This window comes from Chlorocebus sabaeus, chromosome 19 (genome assembly GCF_047675955.1).
Source record: "Chlorocebus sabaeus isolate Y175 chromosome 19, mChlSab1.0.hap1, whole genome shotgun sequence".
NCBI lineage: Eukaryota > Metazoa > Chordata > Mammalia > Primates > Cercopithecidae > Chlorocebus > Chlorocebus sabaeus.
The window spans coordinates 35,366,263-35,392,214 of NC_132922.1; the positions used below are offsets into that span (position 1 = coordinate 35,366,263).

Sequence of the window (25,952 nt, forward strand, 5' to 3'; positions counted from 1 at the left end):
GAGTCTACCTGATCTTGTAGATCTTGTATAGTACTGGATAAGGTTTGTACATCTGAAATTAATTGATTGGATAATTTAGTATATTGGGTTAGTGAGACTCCTAGGCCTATAGCTCCTGTTGTAAATGCAGTGGTGATTCCCAGTCCAGCCAACAAGAGAATAAATTGTATGGCCCGTTTTGGTCTATATATAAAATGCTCAATAGTGGGGATGGGGATAGGTTCATATCCAGGGATGATATCAATGTCGAGGAGAAGAGTGGCTAGAACACAAAGCCCTGTCCAATTTGTGGGTAGATAAGTATATGCCATGTTTCCACAGAGGAAAACCGAGCCATTTATAGCACACAAGGGGCTGGTGACCTTGATTATGGAGGTACAGTTGTTGAATACAACGTAGCCTAGATCGATTTCTTCAGTGCTATTGTAAGAGGGTGAAAAGAGGCAAGAAGAATTAGAAAACTTCATTGGTTGAACTAAGAGGGGAGAGATAATTGGACAGGAGTTATTGTCCAAGGACTCACCCGAGTAATTGACATAGGATAATGAAAAGTTAGGTATAGCGAGAGAAGTAGGGGGACCCATTTTTAAACAAAGCCAACAATCGTGGGAAAGGCTTGTATTGGACATTTGGAGTAAGTTGTAAGTGGCATTAAGGATACCAAAAGTTTGAGCATCGATCATAAGGTTATCTCTAACCTTAGGCAGGGCCAAAGGGTGATATTGAATTTCAGGATACAGGGCTTTATGAATTTCTTCTAGTTTTTTCTGAACAGTTTTAATTCTTGTGGTGTCTAATCGACCTCCCCCATCAGAGATGTGGATAGGGGCTGTAGTGCTCCAGCAAACAGGCTGTTCTTTTTGGCCGTTAGAAGGAGATTGTACAAGTTTATTGGTGGATCCTAATACTTGTACGTCACTGGTACCTCCAGTTTGTGTTTTTAGTAACGTAGCCGTATAGTATGTTTTATTGCCTGATTTGCATTGTTGATATGACTTGTAGCAAGAACTATGTACAGAGGACTGGAAAGAACTACAGGGGCATTCTTGGAGCGGCCCGCTAGGGGAGGTGTCTCTTGGGGTTGACTTACATTTCCATATCTGGTTTGGCATTAAGTAAGCTGTCTAGCCCGAGCAAGTCACTTGGAAGATTCTGTCTGATGGAGGTTCAGATACTTGTCCCCCGCTGCAGTCACAAGGCTGGCCGTGTTGCTTTCGTATTAGTTCTATTGCTTTACGAGGGTCATCAAAACCTGCATAGACTGTCACTATGTTATATAAAATGATTATTTTCCAAAAGAATCTCATGTTGGGCTTCGTTTTCTGAAAAACAAAAGGGAAGAAACTTCTCAGGGAGGATTGTTTTCCCTGGATTGACAATGGTTATGATTCATTTGTCTAACCAATCTTTCGGGCAGCCATCTGACTGCATCACTTTTTGTGAGAAAATACATACTGAGCCTCTTCCGCAAACTAAAACTGGGTCAGGGTCATACCATGAATTATTGAGTGGATCTTTCCATTTAACCATTGCAAACTGTTTTTGAGATTCAGGATGCCAGAAACGGTCGGCAGCAGATTTTCCGTAACTGTCCAAATTTAAAAAATTAAGGATAAAGAGGTCATGATTAAGTATGTTTCTGGGGGTACCCTTCATGGGGTACCAGCTCCCCCCTTTTACTTTTTTGATAGTAGTTTTTAATGACAGATGGGCCCTTTCTACTATACCTTGTCCTTAGGGATTGTAGGGAATGCCTGTGATATGTTTAATTTGTAGGGTGTTGCAGAATTGTAAGAAAGTTTTGGCTATGTAACCAGGACCGTTATCTATCTTAATTTGTTTGGGTATACCTAAGATGGAAAAGCAATGTAATAGATGAGTTATGACATGTTTGGTGGCCTCTCCTGTCTGGAGAGTTGCAATAATGAACCCACTATAGGTGCCTATGCATACGTGAATATATTTTAGTTGGCCAAATTCTGAGTGATGTGTAACATCCATTTGCCAAATTTCGTTGGGGATGAGTCCTCGAGGGTTAACTCCTAGATGAGGAATGGGTAAATAAGTTATGCAGTTGCCACATTGTTTAACTATTTGTCGGGCTTGTTCTCTAGTAATTTTAAACATAAGTCTTAAGGTCTGGGCGTTTAAATGATGTAGGGCATGTGCTTTTTGTGCTTGTTGTAAATTGTCTGTAGTGACTGTGGCTATGGTTTTTGTTGCCATGTCAGCTGTTGAATTACCTTGTACTAAAGGTAACGGTAATCCTGAATGTGCTCTAATATGTCCAATGAAAAAGGGAGTAGTCCTTTTTTGAATAAGTTGTTGACATTGTAGAAATAGGTTAGCTGTGTCTGAAATATGTTTAATTTGCGGCACGATCTCTAAGAGGGGTATTGAATGAACCAGGTAGGCTCTGTCTGTGTAAATATTAAGTGGCTGACAAAGGAAAGCTGATAATACTGCAATTATAGCTTGTAATTCGACTAGCTGAGCTGATGTATAAGTGGTTTGGAATTTAAAAATTGTATTATTGTAGGTGTAAGCAGCGAGTCCTGTGGAAGATCCATCAGTGAAAATTAGTAATGCATCATTGAGAGGTTCCTTACTGGTAATATGAGGAGAAGTTTGTAAAATTGAATGAGTTTGTTAGGTGGGTAATGGTTGTCAATTGTGCCAGTGTAAGAAGCACAAGTAATTGGCCAGGCTTCTGTATTTTGTAACAGCCAATGGATGTGTGATTGAGTGTAGGGTTGTATAATGGTAGAGGGTTCTATTCGAAAGTATTTTCTACTGTTTTCTCTTCCCAAGATAATTAGATCAGCTATGGCATCATAATAAGGCAACAAAACCTTTTTGGGGGAGGAGGGGGCAGGTGTACCCACATAATGGGATTGTTTTGCCAGAATAAACCAGTAGGGGTTATTGCTGTGTTAAAAATAATGAATATTAATGGCTGAGAATAATCAATACTGGTAACAAATTGTGTTGTAATGGCATCTTCTACCCGTTGGAGTGCCGTTAATGCTTCTTTGGAAATGGACCTGGGGGATTTTGGATTAGAGTCTCCTTTCAATATATCGAAAAGAGGTTTTAACTCTCCTGTGGTAAGTTTTAGATATGGTTGAAGCCAATTTATGTCTTCCAGTAATTTTTGGAAATCACTTAAAGTTTTTAGATGGTCACGGCGTATAACGGCCTTTTGATTAATGATTTTGGGTCCATTAATTTGAAAACCAAGATAGGTATATGGATTTTGTAGTTGTATTTTTTCCGGGGCTATTTGCAGTCCGGCTGTTGTCAACTCTTGTTTGAGTTGGGCAAAGCACTGTAAGACTTGTTCACCAATCTGTTCTGCTATTAAAATATCATCCATATAGTGTATAATATACATTTGTGTCCATATTTTTCTGACTGGTTCTATAGCAGCAGCTACATATTTTTGACATAAGGTAGGACTATTGGCCATACCCTGAGGTAAGACTTTCCATTGGTAATGTTTCATTGACTGCTTAAAATTTATAGATGGAAGACAAAAGGCAAATCTTTTCTGATCAGCAGGATGAAGGGGGACTGTAAAGAAGCAATCTTTAAGGTCAATAATGATTTTAAAATATTTTTGAGGAATCGCAACTGGTGAGGGCAGTCCCGGTTGCAAGGCACCCATAAGGACCATAGTGATATTTATGGCTCTTAAATCTTGTAGAAGTCTCCATTTGCCAGACTTTTTCTTAATGACAAAGATAGGTGTATTGCAAGGGGAATTACTTTCTGTAATATGTCCTGCTAGCAGTTGTTCCTGCACTAATTGTTGGGCAGTACTTAGCTTATCATTAAGTAAAGGCCACTGATCAACCCAAACGGGCTCATCTGCCTTCCAAGTAATAGGGTCAGTGCACTTTTGGGGTGCAGGTATGTCAGTGGCCTGAGCTAAAAATTTCCAAACCCTTTTTTATCAAGTTGTCCTGAGACTGATATAGGCTGTGGAATGCCGTTTTCCTTTTTTCCAAGACCTTTACCAGGGGTGTATCCCTGAGTTAGCATTTGTGCAGTAACTATATCATTTGGGCTGCACATTATAATTTTCATTTGGGAGAGCAGGTCTCGTCCCCAAAGATTAACAGGTAAGTGAGGGATGATAAATGGCTTAATGAGGCCTGAATTGTTTTCTTTATCTGTCCATGTTAGGTATTTAGAACTTTGTTTAGTATTACTGCTTTGTCTAATTCCTCTCAGGTGTGTTAAAGTCTCTGTGGTAGGCCAATGAGAGGGCCAATCTTCTTGTTTAATGATGGTTACATCGGCCCCTGTGTCTATTAGCCCAGTAAATGCCTTACCATCTAACCATAAGGTTAGAGAGGGTTTTTGATTTGTAATTGGTTGCACCCAATATATATTTGACGATCCAAAACCTTTTGTATTCCTGTTAGAGTGTTGGATATTATTATCTGTTTTAACTAAGAGTAGCTAAACTAACTGTGCTATTCTAACCCCTTGAGGGACAGCAATAATGTTGTTAATAGCTCTGGCCATGATTTTAATTTCTCCTTCATAATCATTATCGATAACTCCAGGGAGGACTTGTAAACCTTTCATGGTGACACTACTTCTTCTCAAGAGTAGCCCAAAAGTGTCAGGTGGTAAAGGCCCATATATTCCTGTATTTAAGGTTTGTGGTCCCATCTCAGGTGTTAATACTGTGTGGGAGGTGGAACTGAGGTCCAGTCCTCCACTTGGGGTTGCTCTACTCAGTTTTGAAATGGATTGTTGCTGCTGGCTGGAACAAAGCTGACCGCCCCATATGCTTGTTTTGGGGCCTGGGGCTGGCCCCTCAACCCGTTTCCCTGCTGAGACAATAAAGGATTTCCTTGACTATCAATTTTAGATTTACATTCGTTGGCCCAGTGCCTTCCTCTTTTACACTTTGGGCAAAGGCCTGAAATTTTTGTTTCTGGATTTTTATTTTGATTTTCATGGCAATCTTTTGCAAAGTGTCCTTTTTTACCGCATTTAAAGCACCCCCCCTTTATCTTTGCCTTTGTTATTAAGGAAGTCTCTTACTGTTTGACCGCTAAAGGCAGCGGCCATTGCTAGACCCTGTTGATATGAGGGCCCAATATCTGAACAAAGGCGAATATATCCTGTTAAATCTGTTTTCTTTCGATAAGGTCTGATTGCCTCTTGGCAAGCGGGATTGGTGTTTTCATATGCCAACTGTTTAACATAATCTACACCCATTTCTGCATTTCCAAAAATTCTTCCTGCCGTAGTCATGAGTCTGCATACAAAATCTGAGAACGGCTCATCTGGTCCTTGTTTGACTGCCGTGAGTGAGGCCCCTGGGTCTCCTTTAACAGGGAGTTTCCTCCAGGCTTTTGTAGCAGCTGCCTGGATTTGTGAAAACAAGCCAGGATCATAGAGCATTTGGGCCTGAGTGTCTGCATAGTTACCTGAACCAGTTAACATATCAAAATCCCAGCCGTTTCCTGCATGTTGGTTTCTTTTAGCTGTGTCCCTACAATTTTCAAAAAACTCTGACTTCCAAATTAAATGATCTCCCCCAGAGAGAACTGCCCTAACTAAGGTATTCCAATCTGTAGGAGTGAGCCAGTTATCGGCTACAGATTCCATTATTGCGAGAGTATATGGAGCAGTAGCCCCATATTGAGAAGCAGCAGTTTTTAACTCTTTTATGATAGTGAAATCAAACCCAGTATGATGTCTCCAAGCTTGTCCTTGCCCATCTGTGGTTTCAGTAACTGGGAAGATGTCTTTGGGGGAGGATTCTTCTCTATGTCGGCTAGCAACTAATCCCCCTCTTGGAACATGCTGTCCAGGCCGCTGAGGTGGGCGCAGGGAACCCTCCATAACATCTGGGTTAGGTATCTTTTCATTTCCTGTTTTTAATTTTTGGAGCCTAATTATCAATGATTGATGCAACTCCTCAAGTTTAATTTGTTCTTCTAGTTGAGCAATTTTTTGTTTTAATTCTTCTTTGGGATCTACTACTGCCGTAACAGTGGGCGCAGAAGCCCCGTTACGTGTCCCATTATATAGGGGTGGGCGCGAAGTAAAGGGAGGCCAGTCAGGGTTATGATATTTAGCTGCCTCTTCCTCTAAATCATCCCAATTTATGTTTAATTGATCAGGCTTATTAGTTTCTTCCTCTTTTTGAGGTGTTTGTAAAACCGGGTATTTTTTCTTTTTTTTGTGTGTGTGTAACATTTCTTTATCTGTTACAGAAGGAGACTTGACTTCCTCATCATCGCTCTCAAGGGAAATGAGATCCTCCTCCGTATCTTGCGGAGGCTTTGTGAGGTCAGAGCGGGAGCTAACCTTTAGAATATGTTCTGTTTGAGCGACCGCGGCCATGACTTGTGGATCGACTTCCTTTTTATCTATCAAATCTTTAATGAGATTCCAATAAGAGAAGGTGGTCACAGGAATTTTTTCTGGCCCAAAAGTATTATAATAATCTTGAAAACAATCTCCTACTCTACGCCATCTTTTAATATCAATAGTTCCTTCCTGTGGGAACCAAGGGCAAGTATCTTTTACAAAATCAAAAAATTTAAACAAATCATTACCTTTAACCTTTACTCCTCGTATCTTTAAAGCCTCTTTTAATTGTCCTACATAGATTTGATGTTGACTTAATTCTTGTCCCATTTCGGACGCGTCACTTACCTTCGATTCTGACGCGGCAGGTTCCCGCAGTGATCGGAGGAGTTTAGTTTCACATTGACGGTCGACCGTTCTTTCGCGTCCTCTTCCTCACAGAATCCCTCGTTTCCAGGCTCCACGTTGAGGCTCCACGTGTCCCGTCCCGAGGGATCGTCAATGTAGGCCCTAGAAGAGGGAGTGGGAACTCGGGGGGACAAGAGACATGAGAAATGGAGACAAGACAGTACCCTGATCAAGTCTCATTTATTGGTGGCAGTGTAATGCCTTATATAGACCGGCAGGGGCGGAGGTTGGGCCAGGGCGATGATGGTGACCCTGCGGTGGGCGTGGCCAGGTAGGTCTCGGTTTCTTCGGTCGGACGTCATGTTGCACCTGCGGCGTCAGTTGGTAATTTTCCCGGGCGCGGGATGGCTCCTGCGCTGTAAGTTGATCATTTTCCCGGGCGGGGGAAAATGGGTGATGAAGAACCTGGAAGAGCGCCATTTTGTACTGGCATATGAGACAGCAGAACAAGGAAGAAAGTAAATCTAGGGAGGAGGCATGAAGTGGAAATGTATAGAGCTCAGGCGTCAGTCATCAGTTATTATCGCTATGGCCGGGCCACGCAGCTCCGGACAATTGGTCACCTACATCAAACAGCAAAGGTAGATAAAACCACGAAGATGGGGAGAAAGCAGAACAGAAAGGCTAAAAATTCCAAAACCAGAATGCCTTTTCTTATCCAAAGGAACAGAAGTCCTTGGCAGCAAGGGAAGAAAACTGGATAAAGAATGAGTTTGGTGAGTTGATAGAAGTAGGCTTTAGAAGGTAGGTAATAACAAACTTCTCCAAGCTAAAGAAGCATGTTCTAACCCATCGCAAGGAAACTAAAAACCTTGAAAAAAGGATAGACAAGTGGCTAACTAGAATAGCCAGTGTAGGGAAGAGCTTAAATGACTTGATGGAGCTGAAAACCACAGTACGAGAACTTCATGAAGCATATACAGGCTTCAACAGCCAATTCAATCAGGCAGAAGAAAGGATATAAGTGACTGAAGATCAAATTAATGAAATAAAGCCGGAAGACAAGATTAGAGAAAAAAAAGTGAAAAATGAACAAAGCCTCCAAGAAATATGGGACTATATGAGAAGACCAAATCTACATTTGATTGGTGTACCTGAAAGTGACAGGGATAATGAAACCAGATTGGAAAACACTCTTCAGAAGATTACCCAGGAGAATTAGCAAGGCAAGGCCAACATTCAAATTTAGGAAATACAGAGAACATCACAAAGACACTCCTCAAGAAGAGTAACCCCAAGACACATAATTGTCAGATTCAACAAAGTTGAAATGAAGGAAAATATGTTAAGGGCAGCTAGAGAGAAAGGTCGTGCTACCCACTTAGGGAAGCCCATTAGACTAACAGTGGATATCTCAGCAGAAACCCTACAAGCCAGAAGAGAGTGGAGGCCTATATTCAACATTCTTAAAGAAAAGAATTTTCAACTCATTTCATATCCAGCCAAAGTAAGCTTCAAAAGTGAAAGAGAAATAAAATCCTTTACAGATAAACAAATGCTGAGATATTTAGTCACCACCAGGCCTGCCTTAAAAGAGCTGCTGAAGGAAGCACTAAACATGGAAAGGAACAACTGGTACCAGCCACTGAAAACAATATGCCAAATCATAAAGACAATCGATGCTATAAAGAAACTCTATCAATTAACAGGTAAAATAGCCAGCTAGCATCATAATGACTGGATCAAATTCACACATAACACTATTAACCTTAAATGTAAATGGGCTAAACGTGACAGTTAAAAGACACAGACTGGCAAATTGGATAAAGAGTCAAGAACCATCAGTGTTCTATATTCAGGAGACCCATCTTATGTGCAAGGACACACATAGGCTCAAAATACAGGGACGGAGGAAGATCTACCAAGCAAATGGAAAGCCAAAAAAAAAGCCAGGGTTCCAATCCTGGTCTCTAATGAAACGGACTTTAAACCAACAAAAATCCAAAGAGGCAAAAGAGAGCATTATGTAATGGTAAGAAAATCAATTCGACAAGAAGAGCTAACTATGCTAAATATATATACACCGAATACAGGAGTACCAAGATTCATAAAGCAAGTTCCAATAGACCTACAAAGAGACTTACACTCCCATACAGTAATAATGGGAGACTTTCACTCCCCACGATCAATACTAGATTAAAAAGACAGACAGTTAACAAGAATGTCCAGGACTTGATCTCAGCTCTGGAGCAAGTGGACCTAATAGACATCTACAGAACTCTCCACCCCAAATCAACAGAATATACATTCTTCTCGGTACCACATCGCACCTATTCTAAATTTGACCACATAATTGAAAGTAAAACACTCCTCAGCAAATGTAGAAAGACAGATATCACAACAAACTGTATTTCAGACCACAGTGCAATCAAATTAGATCTCAGGATTAAGAAACTCACTCAAAACTGCACAATTACATGGAAACTGAACAGCCTATTCCTGAATGACTACTGGATAAATAACAAAATGAAGGCAGAAATAAAGATGTTCTTTGAAATCAATGAGAACAAAGACGCAATATACCGGAATTTCTGGGACATATTTAAAGCAGTATGTAGAGGGAAATTTAGAGCACTAAATGCCCACAAGAGAATGCAGGAAAGATCTAAAATAGACACTCTAACATAACAATTGAAAGTACTAGAGGACCAAGAGCAAACAAATTCAAAAGCTAGCAGAAGGCAAGAAATAACTGAGATCAGAGCAGAACTAAAGGAGATAGAGACACAAAAAAATCCTTCAAAAAATCAATGAATCTAGGAGCTGGTTTTTTGAAAGGATCAACAGAATAGGTAGATAGCTAGCAAGACTAATAAAGAAGAAAAGAGAGAAGAACGAGATAAACACAATAAAAATGGTAAAGAAGATATCACCACCGATCCCACAGAAATACAAACATCATGAGAGAATACTGTAAACACTTCTTTGCAAATAAACTGGAAAATCTAGAAGAAATGGATAAACTCCTGGACACATACACCCCGCCTAGACCAAACCAGAGAGAAGTTAAATTTCTGAATAGATCTTTTTTGTTTGTTTTATGATTTTTTTATGGTTTTGCAGAGACAGAATCTTGTTATCTTGCTCAAGATGTTCTCGAGATTCTAAGCTCGAGCAACTCCTGCCTCAACCTCCCAAAGTGCTAGGATTACAGGGATGAACCACCATGCATGTCTGGCAGTCTCCAGATATTCTTTAATTAACGTAAGCAGACAACTAAAATTAATTATTATAAGTACACCCTTCATCATGTTGACACTTATACATATGCTCTTATATTAATTTCTAAATGAAGACAATAAAAAGGTGATAGTTCCAACAAATACGCTGCATCTATTCCAAGAATAACAAAAAATACAATAATCTCTTTTCCAGAAGGTGAGGTAAAGCTCTTGGATAATCTTTACTTTTTTCCTGATTAAAGAGTAAGATATAAATTGAACATTATTTAAATGCTGATATAAAAGTAATAAATATTATATTACATGGCAAAGAATAATAGAAGAGCAAAAACAACAATATTTGGTTAACATATGCATACAGAAACAAGAATATAGTCTTAACTATATAGGAAGGCCATCATCATGGCAATTACAGTCCTCATGTAGATCACTGGTCATGTGATTGTAGTTTGTATTTCGAACGACTTTCTACTATCCATGATGCATTACATTTAGCAAGTATCTGAGTTGGTTGTGGTTCTTTAGTCAGAGTTGTGACCCAAACTTTTATTCCTAAGGAGTATTTGTTGTTTTTATTCTTTCCTGGATTGTGTTCTTGTAATTTTCCATTGACCTTAATTACAGTACATTCTCATACCATGTATTTCTGACATACTCTTCATTATTTCATTGTGGTTTAGTATTTTAATTTTTCCCTTGGTATTCTAGGTTTATTACCCCAGGTAACACCATAACTCCCTTCTAAGTCTGTTGACTCAGAGGCCTGAGGATCCCAAAGTAACACAGTGGCATTGTTAATTTTCAGTTCAATGGAATCCCTTAATCTGTTTGGGGAAGCAATTCTTATTCGGGAACTGAGACCTCTAGGCCCGCAGAATACAGTCATGGTAGCAGAACCAAAATTATTGCTAGAGGGTCGTGAGGGGCAATCATGAGTGATGCCACCCGCATTTTCACCTCTTTAGTTTTAGACTCATAAATCTTGACTATCAGGGAAATGGTACCATAGGTTGGATGCTGATGCAGAGCATGTATCACCTTCTGAAGAACCTGGTTTCATTGTTAAGAAATTTTGTCATCTACTTGGTGCTTTAACCAACATTTCAAAAGGTCATTTCATCACTCTATTAAGTTGGTTGCTTCAGGGTAATGGAAAGCACGGTAAGTCCATTGACTTCCATAAAAATGAGCACATTGCTACACTTTGACTGTGAAGTGAGTTTCTTGGTCTGAACAATACTATGTGGAATATCATCGGGTTGGATGAGCGATTCTGTGAGTCCATGGAGGGTGGTTTTGACTGAAGAATTCCATGCAGGGAAAGCAAATTTATATCCTTGGTAAGAGCCTACTCCAGTGAGTAGAAACTGTTGCCCCCTATATTATAAAAGTTATTCAATGTAATAATTTTACTACCAGGTGCTTGGTGAATCACCCTAGAAATGATGTCATATCAAAGGCACAGTGTTAAGCTGTGCTGCTGTCAAATTAAACATTCAGAATTGACTGTAGCCAGACTGGCCTTTGGGATTCAAAGTTTATGTTGCTTAGCCCATGGATTGCTTCTATTTCTGCTACTATGTTCACATTGTTTATTAGCCCATCGGGTGATGATGGGGGTGGCAGGGAAATAAGAATGACCCATACTCACAGAACAAGTCACTTTGTCCACATGATTATCAAAATCTTGCTCTGATGCTGTTAACCCTTGGTGGGCATTCACATAGAACATACATATCTTTTTGTAATTTACCCAGTGAGAGAGGTTTATCCACAAATTTTTTTCCTTTTTTTTTTTTTTTTTTGCCATGAATTCTGTAATCATGTTCCTTCCATGTCATTGACCATGTAGCAAATTCATGGGCCACAGCAGCGTTGTGGGAGTGGGTATCACAGGATCTCAAACTCCTTGTCTTAAGTAATCGTTGCTTCAATCTCTTAAGTAGCTAAGACTATAGGTGCACAACCACAACACCCAGCTAATTTTGTTTTACTTTTAGTAGAGACGAGATTTTCCTGTTTTCCAGGCTGGTCTCATGCTCCCCACCTCCAGCAATTCTCCTAGCTTGGCCTGCACCGTGCTGGGACTAGAGGCATAAATCACTACACTCAGCACCTATAATTTGATATTTTAAACAATACTATCTAGTGAAACCTATTACGAAGTTCTCTAGGGAAAGAAAGCTGAGTCTCACAGTGTAAAATAGTATAGATATGATGTGTGTATGTGTGTGTATATATGCTTGCTTGTTTGTATAGGTGTGTGTTTTCCGAGAAATGGTACCTCATTGCTTTCAGGCTAGGATAACATTCATGTTCCAATGATGATGTCAAACATTGAGATTCCAGGATTCATAGAGCAAGATTCCTAACTGGTTCACGAGACTATTGAGTAATAGTCTGTTATAGTGAACTATTGAGTGATGGGCATTTGGGATGAAACAACTGGCCTAGGGACAAGAATGAGTGTGTAAATCATCTTCTCTGTGAATGGCTTTTTTCAGAGCACACATTTCATGCCTTTCATTCTAAGGTGATAGATGTTGCTACTCTGAGTTTGTGAGAGATTGAACCTAGGATCTACTGTGAAGCTGTATAGACTGGATTTCTGTCTGAGGTAGCCCCTGCCTGTATCCGTAACCTATGCCACACTCCAGTGGAGAATTCCTCTCTGGATAAATGGAAGTTCCGGATGATCCAATCCGATGGGCAGAGAGTGTGACTGGTTTTCTCAGGGTCTCTGGTTGAATAGTTTTGAGAAGTTTCTGGGAGGATGTTTTGCACACAGAAATGTTGTGCAAGGGGAATCACGAGAAAACGGGTGACCCCGTGTCCATCCCACTTCCTCTCCTACCCCTCCATCAGGGATTCCACTCACTCCAGAATGACACGTGTTTTGGTTGTCGTTGGGCGACACCTAGCGACGACCGTTATTGAAAATATAAGCATCACAGAACAGAAAAAGCTCTGGTCGCCTGAGCACAGCTCACTTGCTGAAGCGTTGAATTCTGGGCTTAAGCAATCCTCCTGCCTCAGCGTCCTGAGTAGCTGAGAATATAGGCATGTGCCACAATGCTCGGTAATGTTTTTTAAGTAGTGGTAATCTATCTCGTTGTGTTTCCCGGGTTGGTCCAAAACTCCTGGCCTCTATCCATCCTCCCACCTTGGTCTCCAGAAGTCCTGGGATTACAAGCATGAGCTACTGTGCTGAGTCCTATAATTGGATATTTTCAACAATACTATCTAATGAAACACATCACAAAGGCATTTTGCCAAAGAAAGCTCATTATCATGATATAAACTTTTGTGCGTATGGTGTGCTCACGTGAGCGCACGTGTGTGCCTGAGTGTTTTCTCAGAAGTGATAATCTTTTCCCAGAGGCACTGGTTGATGAGCTGTGGGGACTGTCTGGGAGGGTGCCCTGGGCCCAGAAACGTAATCCAAGAGAGATCAGAAGACCGGTGACCCCATGTTCCTCCATGTCTTTCTTCTTCCACAACCCCTAAACCACGGATCCCACTCAGTGCAAACTGTCATGTCGTTCGGTTGTCATTTGGCGTCACCTAGCGGTCAGTTATTGAAAATGTAGGCATCACACCAAAACTTCTGGCCACCTGCGCAGAGCCAGTGAAAACTGGTTTCTCTCGGGCCCCACCCAGATCTCAGAGGCACTTCTTGCCTTCCTCCCCCAATGCCTTGTTGCCTAGGAAACCTCCACCCTGGCTGGGCCTGATTTATTTATTTATTTATTCTTTAGACGGCGTTTCGCTCTGGTCGCCCATGTTGAAGTGCAGTGGCGCCATCTTGGCTGACTGCAACCTCTGCCTCCCGGATTCAAGCGATTCTCCTGCCTCAGCTTCCCCAGTAGCTGGAATTAGAGGCGCCCGCCACTACGCCCAGCTAATTTTTGTATTTTTAGTAGGGACTTGGTGTCGCCATCTTGGCCAGTCAGGTCTCCAACTCCTGACCTCAGGTAATCCACCCACCTTTGCCTCCTAAAGTGCTCGGATTACAGCATAAGCCAGAGCGCCTGGCCTATCATTTGTTTTTCTTTTTGTCTTTATTTTTTTTTTAATAAGCATGAACACTTCTATCTGTGTTTTAAAAATTGTGTGAAAGAAAAATAAATATTGGGGCTTCTAAATCGCTAAACAAAAGGGAAAAGTCAAGCTGGAAACTGCTTAGGGCCATCCTGCCTTCCATTCTATTCAAAGTCACTCTTCTGCTCACAGCGATAAATGCGTATTTGATTGCCTCCTTTGGAGAGGCTAATCAGAAACCCAAAAGAATGCAACCATTTGTCTATTAACTACCTATGACTGGGAAGTCCCCTCCTCACTTTGAGTCTTCCCGCCTTTGCTAAGTTGTCCCGCCTTTGCATACCGAACCAATGTTCATCTTGCATACTTTGGTTGATGTCTGATGTCTCCCTATTCTCTTTTCTTTTATTATTTATTTATTTATTTTTGAGATGAACTCTCACTCAGTCGCTCAGGCTGGGGCCCAATGGAGCTATCTCAGCTCACTGCAACATCCGGCTTCTGGCTTCAAGCGATTCTCCTGCCTCAGTCTACCAAGTGCCTGGGATTACAGGCACCCGCCGTTATACCAGCCAAATTTTTGTATTTTCATAGAGACAAGGTTTAACCATGCCGGCCACGCTGGACTAGAACTCCTGACCTCAGATGATTCGTCCGCCTCAGCCTCTCAATGTGCTGGGATTACAGGCTTGAGCCACCACGGCCGGTGAGTTCTCTTTTCTTTGTGAAGGGCAAGGCAAGGTGGAATGGATTCACCCGAAAGTGGAGTGCATGCCTTGGAAAGCATCATGGTTAGACCCATGTGAGACAGGTTAGTTTTACTGCTTGTGTTCTCCATGTGTTGTTACCCATGTGTTGTTACCATGGTAATCCTGCTGGGTATGAGAGGAACTGTAGGTTCAGACAATTGGTGTATGTGCTTGGCTGAGGAGCCAATGGGGTGAAGTTACCATCTGTGGGATTATGACTGAAGGCCTCTAGGTCAGAATCTCACCAAGGAGGAAGGATGTGGCAGCCCTGCCTAGCCTCGGTTGGCCTCAGATAGCCGGTCCGCCACCCTTTCTACCGGCCGGAGGCTCCGCCCGGCTGCGCCGCAGAGACCGGGCTCCAGTACAGATAGCCCCTAGTCCTAAAAAACGGCTGTGTCTAGAAAGGCGGTTGTCCCTTGGCCCATCACGTAGGGTGTTTATGGGGAATCTGATGCTAAACTATTCGCAGACGCCCTGCTTCTGGGTCAGAGTTTCCTATGGAGCAGAGCAGCTCCCATACTGCAACCTATTGAAAGTCGGTCCTTCACACAAGGGTCTCCCAACCAGTGTGCGGGAAACCTGGCTTTGTGGCGTGTCCTGTGTAATTGAGCCCTCGACATCAACCTTCCTTCTTCCCTCCTTTTGCTCGTGGGGACTTCGTTCCGGGGCATGCTCATGCCCACCCGCCCCTGAGCCCCGGAACATGCACTAGGTGTCTCGTGCTAGAGTCCATCTGTGCCCACCACGCATTTGGGAGGCACTGGTCCCAACCCGCGGGCTTTCCAGGATGCAGTGCTGGGGGTTGCTGAGGTAGGATTGACTCCCCTGCTCGACATTCCACTTCTCTGATTGAGTTTCTTTCCCCCCACCCCTCTGGGAATTCCTCCACTAGCTGGGACCGGATTCCACGAGCCTGGTGAGAACAGCTGAAGTGCGGGTGTTGGAGGTTGTTGTTATGCCCAGACCGTTTGTTCCCCAAAGAAGACCACCAGAGTCCAGTGTCACAGCCAAGCGCCAAGGATCTTTATTACAAGTTCGAACATGGTCCCTCCATTCTGCAGCATACAAGAGAGGGTCCCGAACAATGCGAGCGTTTGATTTTTATATCCCGAAAGTTACAGGGGAACAAAGAAATTCTTTTGGCTCCCGCGCTTTCAGTGGAACCTTGAACGGCTGACTCCTTATCGGAGGCTTTCCAGGTGGTGTTTATACTGGGCTCAGGGAGTTTGAGAGATATATGGCGATATGTGGTGGGATGGGAGGATGGAATGGGTTTGTACTAGGCTCAGGGAGTCTTGAGCCCGCGGCTAGAGGAATGCGCCCAGCTCCTTTCATTCCCCCCTTCTTTTCAGGTGTCTCTAGAGCCAGTCTTGGGTCTTATAAGTCTGATTCTGTTTCAGCATTTACAGGTTGGTATTGGGCTCTGAGGACCATGAGTTGTACGGTGTCAAATCTCTCTCTAATAAATCGTAAAATTTTGTTAACAACACAAGGTCCTACGGTAAGTAGAAATAGTAGACTTAGCAGGGGACCAAGGAAGGGGGCTAATAGAGAAAACATAGAGGAATTCTACCATTGGTCTGCAGCTGAAGTAAACTGCCATGTTTTTACTTCTGCGCTTAACTTGCGTAACTGTTGGACCCGGTCCTCTACAAGCCCTGATTCATTTATGTAGAAACAACAGTCTTCTTTCAGAAATATACATGTACCACCTTTTTCTGCAGTGAGTAGGTCTAGGGCTCTCTGGTTCTGCAAGGTTACCTGAGCTAGGAACGTGAGTTGCCGCTGAAGGGAGGCAAGGGACTCAGCCGACTCCTCCATAGCAATGGCAAATTGTTGGTATAACTTGTTGCTTTCTATGAGGGTGTGACCTAGGGCTCCCCCCGCCAGTCCGGCCGCCATGAAGGATGCGGTGAGGGAGATTCCCGCAATGAGGGGGAGAAATATGGCTCATGCAGGTCTCGGTCTAGGGACTGAGTGAATAGCGGTACTAGTCCAGTTACCGGTGTACCCTAGGAACTCGCCAGCAGTTAGTAGAGTCAACCGGGGAACTAATGTGACAGGAAGACACAGTAGGTTGGTAACAGAGGGACTAAGTAGGTTCTTAGATAATGTTCCATTACACCAGAAGAATATGCCCGGCGGAGCCTTTAGGGTGATATTAGGGGGCATTGTAGTGATGCTGCAGAGGCTGGTATTGGTTCCTGAGAAACAGTAGGGAAACTTCTCCTGACTGGGATTTAGGTATAGGGGCACGTCTAGGATAGGAGCATATGAGAGGTTTCGGAGGTTGTTAGCTTGGGCTAAGGTTAGAGGATCCCCATGGCAGAGGGACAGCGGTTAGCGGTGGACGCCCTAGAGTGGCACACAGAAAGCAGCCAGACAGGCTGTGAAGTCCTGTAAGGTTAGCAAGTTCTAGTCCTTCTTGTAATAACTTTAACCAGGAGAAAGGACGTAAGTCTTGTGTTAGTCTGTTTTCTTGTTGTTGGATATTCCCGTGGACCAGGGGCAGTACTTGCACTAGGCCTCGCCACAGATAGAGGTGACTGCTAGGCCACGTGGAGGAGGGGGAGTAGTATACAGCCCCATGTTGAGGCGTGGTCCAATGGGAGTTCCAGGGGTCTCTAACTATCCATGTATATGAAAAGTCTCCATCCCATCTACGATGGAAGGGCCACTTAGGGTCTAACTGTTTTTTCTCTCCCCAATAACGGGGTCTATGGATGTTACAATAGTTATAAGGACAGCCGTCATTTTGGTGCCACCAATAGTGTGTACAATTGTATTTAGTCTGATCAAACTCAAAGCATATTATTGGTGTCTTAGGTTTGGCTATTTGAAAACCAGTAAAATTTAGTAGAATTGGGCTGTTGCACTCTGAGGAGGGGCAATCAGCAATGGCCAATAATTTCCCAGGCTTATGAGATTGTCCAGGGTGGATTTGGTTTTCATAAAGCCAGAATCTCCAGACAAAGGGATTAAGAGCTGGTTTTGTGATTTCTCCAGCGGCCACTAGGGCAGCTAACGTTATGGTTAAACTACCTAACTGCATGTTTACAGCGAGCTATGCTGCTGGCGCAGGGTGAGTTTTAAGGGGTTGTTCTTAGCTCTGTCCACAGTCCACGTGTCCGGTGCTTCTGCCGCCACCGTGATTGGCCCCAGAAGGTCGGAGGTTGGGTCCACCGGCTTGACGTGGGTGTAGTGGATCCACGACGCGATGCCTTCTACCTTCAGGGCGGTGGGTGTGGTTAGGAGTACCTGGAGTGGTCCTTTCCACCTGGGTTCTAGGGTCTCTTGTCGGTGTCGCTTAACCAGGACCCAATCTCCTGGCTGGTACGGATGGGGTGTCGGCGGGGGACCAGTCTCATATAGTTATTTCAGCTTGGGCCAGATTTCTTGATGAATTTTCTGCAAGGCTTGTAGGGAAAATAAGAGTTCAGAAACATTTTCTGCTTCAGACTTAAGCAGATCATCTTTTAGGCTGGGAACTAAGGGTGGGGGTCTGCCATACATAATTTCATAAGGGGTAAGGCCCAGTCTGTAAGGGGTATTACGGGCCCGGAACAGAGCGTAGGGGAGAAGGACTATCCAATTAGTGCCAGTCTCCATAGTTAATTTAGTTAAGGTCTCTTTTAAGGTCCGATTCATCCTCTCTACCTGTCCTGAACTCTGGGGCCTGTAAGCGCAATGTAATTTCCAATTTGCCCCAAGGATGGAAGCCAAATCCTGACTTACCTTAGCGACAAAGGCCGGCCCATTATCTGACCCTATCTGGACAGGGAAGCCATACCTGGGGAGGATATCTTCCAGGATTTTCTTTGCTACAACCTGAGCAGTTTCCTTTTTGGTGGGGAATGCTTCAGTCCATCCTGAAAAAGTATCTACAAAGACAAGTAAGTACCGATACCCGTATTTTCCTGACTTTATCTCAGTAAAATCTACTTCCCAGTAGATACCGGGCCTGGTTCCCCTGAGCCTTGTTTCTGTTGCAGCCTGGGATTGGGGGTAGGCATTGTTAAGCTGGCAGACTTTACAACTTGTCACAATGTTGCTGGCCATCTCGGCTGTATGTCTGAATCTGAGCTTAGAGCGTCTGATCAGGTCTATCATCCGCCGAGCACCTAGGTGGGTGGTTCGGTGGACGTGTTCTAATACTTGTTGTCCTAATTTTTCTGGTAGGATGGTTTGGTCATTAGTATCAGTCCACCACCCATTCTGGGTCTGTTTCAGGGGAAGCTTGTCAATCCACTGGAGATCTTGTTCTGAATATTCAGGGAAATATGGCAAGTTCCGGGGGCCCGGGTCAGGGAGCTGGAGTGCAAGGAGTTGGCTGGGAGCCTTTGCCACCTTTCTTGCAGTTTGGTCTGCCAGAAAGTTGCCTTGAGCAGTTGGAGTAGTTAGTTTCTGATGCCCTGGGCAATGCACAATGGCTAACTTTTCTGGCCTCCACAGGGCTGTTAGCAGGGCTAGGATCTCTTGCTTGTTTTTTATCTCTTTTCCTTCAGCCGTCAGCAACCCTCGCTCTCTGTAAATAGCCCCATGTATATGTGCCGTTGCAAAAGCATATCGGCTGTCTGTATATACCGTCAGCTTTTTCCCTGCCCCTAAGGTAAGAGCTTGGGTGAGCGCAATCAGTTCGGCCTTCTGGGCCGATGTCCCCGGGGGCAGGGGTTCTGCCCAGATTACCTCAGTCTCTGAAGTTACTGCCGCTCCAGCGTACCTCTGGCCTTGATGCATGAAGCTGCTCCCATCAGTGAACCAGACGAGGTCAGCGTCAGGAAGTGGGCGGTCCTGCAGGTCTTCTCGAACTCCGTGCACCTGAGCTAGTATCTCGGTGCAGTCGTGCAGTGGGGCGTCCAGGTCCAGGTTGGGCAGCAACGAGGCAGGGTTTAAGGTCGTTGGGGGCAGGAAAGTTATCCTGAGAGGATTTAGTAGCAGTCCTCGGTAGTGGGTGAGCCGGGCGTTACTCATCCATCGATTAGGTGGCTGTTTGAGTACACCTTCGATGGCATGTGGAGTAACGACCCGCAATTCTTGCCCCATGACCAGTTTATCAGCATCTTGCACCATCAGAGCCGTGGCTGCAATCATTCGGAGACAAGGGGGCCACCCGGCAGCCACTGGATCTAACTTCTTTGACAGGTAGGCAACTGGCCTCCGCCAGGGGCCTAAGTTCTGAGTTATTACTGCCTTGGCGACACCCTTATTTTCATCTACATATAAGTGGAAGGGCTTAGTAACATCAGGTAGTCCCAGTGCAGGCGCGGAGAGTAGGGCGGTTTTAATCTGTTGGAAAGCCGACTCGGCTTCGTCTGTCCACCTAAATGGCTGCTGCCCCCGTGTTGCCTGATATAAGGGTTTAGCCAGTTCTGCGAACCCAAGTATCCATAGTCTGCAAAACCCCGCTGACCCCAGGAATTCCCTTACTTGTCGGGTGGATTGCGGCCTGGGGATCTGCAGAACAGTTTGTTTCCGGGCGTCTGTTAACCAGCGCTGCCCTTCTTTAAGCAGGTACCCCAGATATGTTACCTCTGGCTTACAGATTTGAGCTTTTTTGCCAAGGCTCGGTAGCCTAGATTTCCCAGAGCTTGTAAGAGACCTCTGGTCTCTTGGATGCAAGCTTCTTGGGTCTCAGCAGCAATTAGGAGGTCATCAACATACTGTAGTAAGGTTATTTCAGGGTGTTTGCGTCGGTACTCACCCAGGTCTTCATGGAGGGCCTCATCGAACAGAGTAGGAGAGTTTTTGAATCCTTGCGGTAGTCTGGTCCATGTCAGTTGGCCACTTATGCCCCTATCAGGGTCATTCCACTCGAAGGCGAAGAGCTTCTGGCTCTGAGGGGCTAAGGGCAGACTGAAGAAAGCATCTTTCAAATCTAAAACAGTGTACCATTGATGTTTAGGGTTTAAGGTACTCAGGAGGGTATATGGGTTAGGTACAGTTGGATGTATGTCCACAACCCTCTTATTGACTTCTCTTAAGTCTTGTACAGGTTTGTATTCTCCACTATTAGGTTTTCGTACCAGCAACAATGGAGTATTCCAGGGTGAGTGACATGGGTGAAGGACCCCCTGGTCAAGGAGCCGGCGGATATGTGGGGCAATTCCTTTCTTGGCCTCTAGGGGCATCGGGTATTGGCGTACCTGCACGGGGTCTGCCCCAGGCTTAAGTTCAACAAATAAGGCAGGACGGTGTTTTGCTAGACCTAAGCCCCCCGTTTCCGCCCAAGCTTCTGGATATTGCTGGAGCCAGGTTGCTATGTTCTGGTCAGGGGCCGCTTGCTCCTGGTGGAGCCGGTACTCATCCTCTAGGGTTATAGTTAGGACGGACACGGGCTGATTGTGGGAGTTGGTCACGACGGGCCCCTCAGGGAGGAAATGGATCTGTGCTCCCATTTTAGTTAGCAGGTCTCTCCCCAATAAGGGACAGGGGCTCTCAGGAATGACCAGGAAAGAGTGGGTTACATTCTTGGCTCCGAGGTTTACTGTTCTTTGTGTTGTCCATGGGTATTTCTTAACTCCTGTGGCCCCTTGTACCCACGAGGACTTGGAGGATAATTTCCCATTTGTTCTCACTAAGACTGAGTGTTGTGCTCCCGTATCGACCAAGAACTGGACTGGGGACCCCTCTACTTGCAAAGTTACCCTAGGTTTGGGGAGGGGATCCGAACCCCGTCTTCCCTAGTCTTCATCTTGAATGACTAGTAAGGATGTAGACCTAGGGGGTCCTTGTCCTTGTTGTTTCTTTTTGGGGCAGTTTCTTACCCAGTGGCCAGTCTTCTTGCAGTAGGCACATTGGTCTTTTTTCAGATTATCATGCCGGGGGTGCTGCCTAGGTTGGGTGTACTCTGGCTGTGGATGCTCTTTCTGTACCGCTGCTGCCAGGAACTTGGTCATTTTTTCAGTGGCCTTAAAATGCCTTTCTTCTGGAGTATCTCTGTTATTGTAAGCCCGCTGGGCTATCTGAAGGAGGTCCTGAATCTGCTTTCCTTCTAAGTCTTTTAATTTCTGGAGTTTTCTTTTAATATTTGAGGCTGCCTGATTTACGAAAGACATTACAACAGCTGCCTGACTTCCTGGAGCCTCTGGATCTATGGGGGTGTACTGTCTAAAAGCTTCCATTAATCTTTCTAAGTAGGTAGCTGGGCTCTCTGTCTTTCCCTGCAGAATAGAATATACCTTAGCCAAATTAGTGGGCTTGCGAGCAGCTGCCCGGAGACCTGCCATTAGAGTCTGGCGATAAAGGCGTAGCCGTCCCAGGCTGGGCGCGGTGGCTGAAGCCTGTAATCCCAGCACTTTGGGAGGCCGAGACGGGCGGATCACGAGGTCAGGAGATCGAGACCATCCTGGCTAACACGGTGAAACCCCATCTCTACTAAAAAATACAAAAAACTAGCCGGGCGAGGTGGCGGGCGTCTGTAGTCCCAGCCACTCGGGAGGCGAAGGCAGGAGAATGGCGTGAACCCGGGAGGCGGAGCTTGCTGTGAGCCGAGATCCGGCCACTGCACTCCAGTCTGGGTGACAGAGCGAGACTCCGTCTCAAAAAAAAAAAAAAAATTAAAAAAAAAAAGGCGTAGCCGTCCCCTACCTTCTGCCGTGTTGTAGTCCCACGCCGGCCTGGTCAGAGGAAAGGTCGCGTTCATGAGGTCGGGGTTGGCAGTCGGTTGCCCGTCGTTCCCCGGGACCAGTTTTCTAGCTTCTACCTGTATCCTTTCTCGCTCCTCCGTGGTAAACAAGATTCGCAGGAGCTGCTGACAATCATCCCAAGTGGGCTGGTGGGTGAACATGACACTATCCAGTAAAGCCAGTAAATCTTTGGGGTTGTTTGAAAACCAAGCATTCTGAGTCTTCCAGTTATACAGATCACTGGTGGAGAATGGCCAGTACTGGAGCCTGGGGATTCCTGTGTCATCTGGGGGTCCTATTTCCCGAAGGGGTAAAGCCACAGTGGAGTCAGGCGGCTGGGGGGGTTAGTCCGCGAAGTGCGCCTTCGCGTCCGCCCCGCCGGCCCTTCAAAGTTACTTTCTCTTTCAGCGGGTCCGGGTGCTTCGGCCGCCTCCCGTCCACCTGCTCCCTCCCGCGGCTGAGCCCGGGGAGTGGGTCCGGGTGCGTCGGCCGCCTCCCGTCCGCCTGCTTCCTCCCGTGGCTGAGCCCGGGGGGCGGGGGCCTGGGGCCCGGAGGGGGTTCTGCGAGCAGTGGGTCCCCGCTGTCAGGTAGAACAGGATTGGGGGGGCAGTTGGTTGCTTGGGCCTTAGTGGTCGGGCAACCAGCGCCTTACAGGGTTCAGAGGCTAATTGGAAAGGGGACAGCCAATGAGGCGGGTTTTCAACAAGGTCCTGCCATGTGAGGATATATGGTATTTGATCTAAGTGGCCCGCACGCCCAGGTAGAAAAATCTTGGACTTTACCCTAGTGATGACAGCAAGTCGGAAGGTCCCCCCGGGTGGCCATCCCACATCAAAGGCAGGCCATTCGGAGCGACACAGAGTAATTAGCTTTCCTTTCCTGATTTCCATACCAAGATCATGGCCCCTTGCTCTAACTTCTTTAAAATTATTTGTGAGGAGACATAGAGGAGTGCTCTGGGTATTACCCATCCTGTAATGATTTGTAGTCTCTTCCTGTAAAAGAATGTGGGTAAGAATCCTTGTAAAGGAAATCCGCGCTGGAAGCCGGTAGCTGGGGACCGGGGCCGGGAGCGCGCGCGGCGGAAGCCCGGGGACGGGGGAGCGCGCGCGGCGCCGGAAGCCGGGAGCCCGGGACCGGGCCGTGAGCGCGGCGCCGGAAGCCTGGGGACGGGCCGGGAGCGCGCGCGGCGCCGGAAGCCGGGAGCCCGGGGACGGGGAGCGCGCGCGGCGCCGGAAGCCGGGAGCCCGGGGACCGGGCCGGGAGCGCAGCGCCGGAAGCCCGGGGGCTCGGGGACCGGGGCCGGGAGCGCGGCGCTGGAAGCCCAGGGACGGGGCCGGGAGCGCGCGCGGTGCCGGAAGCCGGGAGCCTGGAGACCGGCGCAATGCAGACCGCACGCGCGCACCCGGGGACCAGGGCAATTCAGACCGCACGCGCGTACCTGGGGACCGGGGCAATTCAGACCGCAGGCGCGCACCCGGGGACCGGGGCAATTCAGACCGCACGCGCGCACCCGGGGACCGGGGCAATTCAGAGTCAGCTGTTGCCCGGATCGCAAACGCGCTCCGGCAACTCAGATCGCCAGCGCAGCTGCTGCCCGGATCGCAAACGCGCTGAGCTCCGGCAGCTCAGATCGCAAGCGCCCTGCCCGGGCAAAAGCGCCCGGGCAGCTTAGATGGCCCGCGCGTCCTGCCCGGGCAAACGCGGCCCGGGGCAGCTCAGATCGGAGACAGCTAGATCAGACGAGAGACAGGGGACGTCTCCCACCGGTCTCTGCTGGCTGTCCTATAGCGCGTCCGCCAGGACTGTGCCAGCTCCAGTTTCAGACCTCGCGAGCCACAGATTCAGATTCCAGACATAGACAGACACAGACAGACACAGGCAGACACAGGCAGACAAACGGTGATGAGCCAGCTAACCTATCAGTAGATCGATCGTAGGAGATCCGTTGACCAGGGGTCTGGTGGGCTTGGGGAATCCCGGACGAGCCCCCAGATGTTATGCCCAGACCGTTTGTTCCCCAAAGAAGACCACCAGAGTCCAGTGTCAAAGCCAAGCGGCAAGGATCTTTATTACAAGTTCGAACCTGGTCCCTCCATTCTACAGCATACAAGAGAGGGCCCCGAACAATGCGAGCATTTGATTTTTATAGCCCGAAAGTTACAGGGGAACAAAGAAATTCTTTTGGCTCCCGCGCTTTCAGTGGAGCCTTGAACGGCTGTCTCTTTATCGGAGGCTTTCCAGGTGGTGTTTATACTGGGCTCAGGGAGTTTGAGAGATATATGGCGATATGTGGTGGGATGGGAGGATGGAATGGGTTTGTACTAGGCTCAGGGAGTCTTGAGCCCGGGGCTAGAGGAATGCGCCCAGCTCCTTTCATTGTGACCCTGCAGTCCCTGTAGGAGTAGCGCTCGCACGTGTCCGTGGGTGTCCGTTGGGGTCACAGTCCCTCTTCCCGCCCCAGGTGTGCAGCGATGAAAACTTGGCAGTCACCACCCTTGTGTTTTTCCTCCTCTGCCCTGCCCAGGTCAGCCAGCGGACTGCGGGGAAATGTCTGGCAGACCTGCTGAGTTAGATGGCCTCAAAGGTGGGCCAGTTCTATGTGATAAGTTTCCAATTGGGTCTGACCGCTTCCTTCCCCGAGCAACACATTTGGCCTTTAGGGTGGACTAGGTCGATTAGATGCTTGCATTTGGCTTCTTGATCAGTCCACAAGTCGACCGCCTGTGACAAGAAAGCAACATCCAGTTTACATGGCCGCTGGCTTCTTTGTCTGGAAGACCAGGGACCAGGGTCTAAGGCCCCAGGACTCAGATCTCGGGTCGCCATGACCACCAGATGTCCGCGGCAAGCGTTGTACTTGACCCTCAACTTGGGATTTCTAAGTTAGACCAGATGACTTTGGTCAGCAGCCATATCACCTGCATTCACTAGGTGTCGCTTTTTTACTATGTTGTTTTTTCGTCTCCTATTGGTTCCACAGTATTTTCAGTTGCTCTTCGTTTTGTTTTACTTTTACTTTTCTTCTCCGTCTTTATACACACAGACGTTGCTTTTGTTCTACATATACCGTTTATTTATTTACAATTTTTGAGGCAAGTGGGAGTGTAAGAATGTAGTCTCAACTCACGGACGCCTAGACTTTCCTGGGCTCCCTCAGGTGATCTTGTTATCTCAGTCTTCCAAGTGGCGGAGACTGCCGGAAGCTTTCTGAAATCTTTCTGAAAAGTAACACTCTGCTCACTTAAGAATTCCAGCGACGGTGCCTTGGCCCGTGTTTGTTTGCTTGCTTTGTTTTGTTTGTGTTTTTCCTTCTTCATTGGGGATTTCTACTGCACCTGGAAACACGCTTTCATGCATACGATTAAAAATTAGGAAGAAAATAAAATGAATAACTCGGCCCGGCGCGGTGGCTCAAGCCTGTCATCCCAGCGCTTTGGGACGCCGGGGGCGGTGGATCGCTGGATCACGAGGTGGTCAGATCAGCAGGGCCAGTATGGTGAAACCCCGTCCGTCTCCAGTCAAAAGACCAAAAATTAGCCGGGCATGGTCGTGCGCGTCTGTAATCTCAGCTACTCGGGAGGCCGAGCTGAGGCAGGAGAATCGCT

The 25,952-nt window shown here is 46.2% G+C and overlaps 1 long non-coding RNA gene across 1 annotated transcript in view; it reads left to right on the forward strand.

Moving 5' to 3' along the window:
- The window catches only part of LOC140709164 (uncharacterized), a 48,834-nt gene extending 33,912 nt beyond the window's left edge, over positions 1-14,922 (forward strand). The window contains exons 2-3 of the long non-coding RNA XR_012089592.1: positions 13,688-13,903; positions 14,565-14,922. This is a non-coding gene — a long non-coding RNA (uncharacterized lncRNA). The remainder of the gene's footprint in view (positions 1-13,687; positions 13,904-14,564) is intronic.
- The last annotated feature ends 11,030 nt before the right edge of the window (positions 14,923-25,952 follow it).